Below are 4000 nucleotides of genomic sequence, written 5' to 3'. Positions count from 1 at the left end.
ATCCAGGACTGCATGACAAAAATGAGAAGCCTAATGATGCCTTGGGGGTTTTCCTTATGGTCTCGACATTTTCAGGGCAGTTGGAGACTATGGAAACGGGGCCTTTGTCAAAAAATGGGCAGAAATCCAGTCTGGATGTGTGGATGAACTGAGCAGGCAGATTTTGTCATATTCCCAATGCCAGGTAGCTAACTACACAGAAAGAAGTCCACATAATCTGGATCCCATGCAGTAAGGAACTGCAGTGCTGGGTTAACTATGCCTTAGGTGTGTGTGGGGAGACCTTGGCTGCCGTTGGCATCAGCCAGTCAGAAATCCATCCGGGAGCCCATGGCGCTGCCACCCAGGCCATGTGGCAGCAGCATCCTCTGTGCTCCTGAAGGGCACAGGTTAGGTTACCCAAAAACCTGTGTAGTCACCCCCCCCAACCAGGCTTCAAGACTTTCAAATAACTTTCTCTGAGGATTCAGTAGCTAACAAAGCATTAGCTAGCATTAGCTTTGCTGTAACAAAAAAGGCTGAGAAAACAATGCTTGTTGTTTCCCAGGCCTTCAGTGGCCTTGCCAGCAGCACATCCAGCTTGTCTTACCAATTGCAACCTTCTTCCGGGAACAGCGCCAGGAGAGCCAGAGAGAGAAACAATTTTTTTCATCATGAATAGAGATTGTTTCTGCCAACATTGTGTGCAAACTCATAAGATTGGGAGCGGGAAAGGGAAATCTGGAAGATGGATATAAACTGCTTGTAAAAATGGTTTCAGGTGTGGTTGCTGTGAATTATCACGCAGGTGCCTTCTGCTACCCCAATGGCAGAATAAAGCTCTTTCTCTGAATTAACCCCTCGGTGTCTGTATTGGCTCCTTCCTCCCTCCCCCCCCCCCGCACAATGCTCTTCCTACCCTTGAAAAAGGCCTAGAAAGGCTACACTCCCAAACTCCAACAACTTGTTGCCTTCACCATTAAAAAACAGAGCAGTACAATTTCTATTAAGGTAACTTACACTAAGTTCTGCCACCTCCCATGGAAGTTTTAGCTTAAAAATATTTAATCCCAACAATTTTATAAAAAGAGACCTGTAAGAACGGAAACAGAAATCTGGGTACAATTTTTCTTTTTTGGCACTTTCCCCCTCCCTCCTCTTACCACTGCAAATTACAAATACACATTCTTCTTTTTTCCTGTATTTTTTTTTTGGGGGGGGGAGGAAAAAGTAAATTACTAAATAGCCCCTACACCTTACTCTTGACAACTGCAGAGACGCACAAACCAGGTTTCTAAACTAAAACAGACGTTTAAAAAACATTGCCATGGTTACAATTTCACCATTTTTACAAAGATGCCAATGCCAAGAGGGGCATCAGCTGCCCCTCCAGTTACCCATTAATAACAGGGATGGTTTGAGAGGGGGACAGGCTGGATGGAGGCAGGAAGGGGCGGCAAAAGGGGCAGAGTTTCTCTGCAGTCCAAATAGTGCTCTTCCCATCTTCATGTTCCTATGGAAAGGCTGCAGGTTTGAGTTTGCTTTCTTTGCACAATCGTCCAGGAGCAAAGACAGTCCACACTGCAGGGCCTTCCGGTGTGAAAGCAGGCAGGGAGTTGGTGGGAAGGGGAATCGGGTGCATTTGTCCCATGCCCCAAGGCAAGTGGTGTTTTGCAGACCACTCCTTTCTCCTGATCTAGCTCATCTAAAGCAGTTGTTCCAGGTGGCTTTTTCAAAAAAAAGGCCCAACAGTGCAAAATCCCGATGATTCAGAATTCCAATGTTTCTCACGCACAAACATGATGTATTGAACAGGAACCTTGTGTGAATGATGGGGCTTTTGCTATACCCTGCTTTGGGAACTGAAGATGGGGGACCAAACAGTTGCCAGTATGGTCACCTGCCTGCTTCCTGTCATATTCCAGACAAAAAAGACTGGATGCAGCATTTCCCTCCTCCATGTTCAGAAGCCACTAATCCAATACACACACCCACACACCATTCCTTCACATGCCTTTCAGGGAGCCAAAGATCCACTGTTTTCTTATGTTGTTGGCTCCAATGTGTGCAGCAGAAACACTACAACATGAACCAAAGAGCCTGGAACTGCCATTTTTGCCCTGAGGTACAGTAAAAGTTGGCAGACAGCAGACTTAAGCAGCAGCCACAGAATTCTTTGAAGGCAGGTAAGACCAGCTGGGAGTAATTCACCAATCTGCTGTCCAGCTTCCAGAGACATTTTTCTCTGCCTTCCCTAGCCAAACCATCCCCTCGCTGGCCATTTTACACTGGTTTATATCCATGATTCAAGACAAAAATGGGACGAGATTTCAACACATGATTTTCGTCATTTTGTCACTGTTGCTCTTCAGGTAGTCACCAGTGGCTTTCCAAGCTCCTCTACAAGTTGGCCCCACTTTCTCTTCCAGCAGCTCAAACAGAGGAAAACACAGCACCAAGTTCGGGGGGGGGGGGGGAGGAGCACAGTGGCTGCCATGAGAAGAGATCCCTCTGCCCACTGGACCTGGCATTGCCCAGCTCACTCAGGGACCAGAAGCAGCTTCCTTTTTAAGCGACAGTAAGGAAAACCCCAACTCACAATACACAACGAATGCACCACAGTGCTATTTTTTATGCAGCCATACAGGAGGTTGCCTTGGTGAGCAGGGATTAGCTCCAGAGCCTGCAAATCTTGAGTGCAGCACCCAACCGTGATACTACCGGGAACATAACTGGAGAAGACTTCAAGATGGAGAGGAAGGTGGCAAAAGGAGAAGGAGCAATATGGTCAAGCTCTCAGCCAAACTCCACTGGACATTTATCACTTGAGGAGGTTCTGGGAGAAGAAATCAAGGCTGTGTCTGGAGAGTTCCATGAGGTCAGCTTTATATGGATACTTCATATTCTCGTGTTTCCTGGGGAAAGAAAACAGACTCTGGTCAACGGCTGCCTTTGCTCCAAAAAGGGTGCCAGCTATGTCTTTTCAGCAGGGGGAAATTGCTTAGAGCTTCAGACACCTGGTCAGAACTATTTTATTTCAGGGGGCCTCTGCACTCTGAATACTTCTCAGGGTTTTTTTGTTTTGTTTTTTAAAAACCAATGTTTTGTTGTTGTTGAGATTTTACATTCTTGAGGTTTTAAATTCATGTTAACTTTTAAAAGTTTGGGGCAGGAGGAAGGAGTCGCACAGCTTCACTCTCCATAAAAGGCAACCCCTTTAGGGTATGGCAGTTCCTTCATTGGTTGGCCTGCTCTGATGTCACGGTACATTCATAGACATGCTAAGCACTGAGAGAAAGCTGCCTGCCATCTTTGACAGAATGCTGGCAATCAGGATGAGGGATGGGGACTCCTCACTGAAGGCCGAAAGAGCCTTCAGGAAGATGGTTGTGGACTGCTGCTGCTGCCACTAGTAGGACCACAGACTGGAAGCATGCAGTGAGGCTGGATGTCATACCTTGTTCTCAGACTACCAACCGCAAGTCTCTTGAGCAAATAAACCCAAGCTGTAACCTTGGAAAGGGCAGCTCATTTCATCCAGTGACTCTGCCTACCATGTGGCCTCTATGGAGTGCCAGAAACTACTGTGATGGCACATGGGGCAAGACAAGGGAGCATCATTGTAGTTCTTCGAGGCAGTTGAATGAGGGCAACATTCAGGACTGTCCTGAGACATTTTACTGCCTCTGTCTGCCTCACAATTGCCTCCACAAGGACTTGTGTGTTCCACGTGGAGCCAAATCAAGATGCTGCTTTCAATCCAGGAATCCGTCAACTCACCCCTGTCTCATAAATTGGGTTGTCAAACTCTGTCTCCACTGTGATCTGGCTATATGGGTGAGAGTACATGAGGGGCAGGCGCAGGCTGGAGTAGTAGCGGCACCTGTGAGTTGGGGAGAGAGAGAGACACACCAGAGAGAAGAGTCAAGAGAGCAGAGTCCAAAGGGATCCACTGAGCAACACTTTCCAAGCCCTTCCAGCAGCACTCGTGGTGGGTGCTTTTGAGGGAGATGATGCATTG

General features: G+C 47.3%; 1 long non-coding RNA gene across 1 annotated transcript; it reads right to left on the bottom strand.

Annotated features, from left to right (window-relative positions):
- Positions 1-1026: 1026 nt before the first annotated feature.
- LOC310837166 lies at positions 1027-3994 on the bottom strand. The gene is made up of 2 exons (XR_014560448.1): positions 3760-3994; positions 1027-2894 (listed from the first exon to the last, which is right to left on the bottom strand). It is a non-coding gene; the product is annotated as an uncharacterized lncRNA (long non-coding RNA).
- Positions 3995-4000: the final 6 nt, after the last annotated feature.

Source organism: Podarcis gaigeae (genome assembly GCF_964106915.1).
Source record: "Podarcis gaigeae genome assembly, contig: HAP1_SCAFFOLD_290, whole genome shotgun sequence".
Classification (NCBI taxonomy): domain Eukaryota; kingdom Metazoa; phylum Chordata; class Lepidosauria; order Squamata; family Lacertidae; genus Podarcis; species Podarcis gaigeae.
The sequence above is the reverse complement of the archived record's forward strand: the minus strand, read 5'-3'. Positions and strand labels throughout refer to the sequence as shown.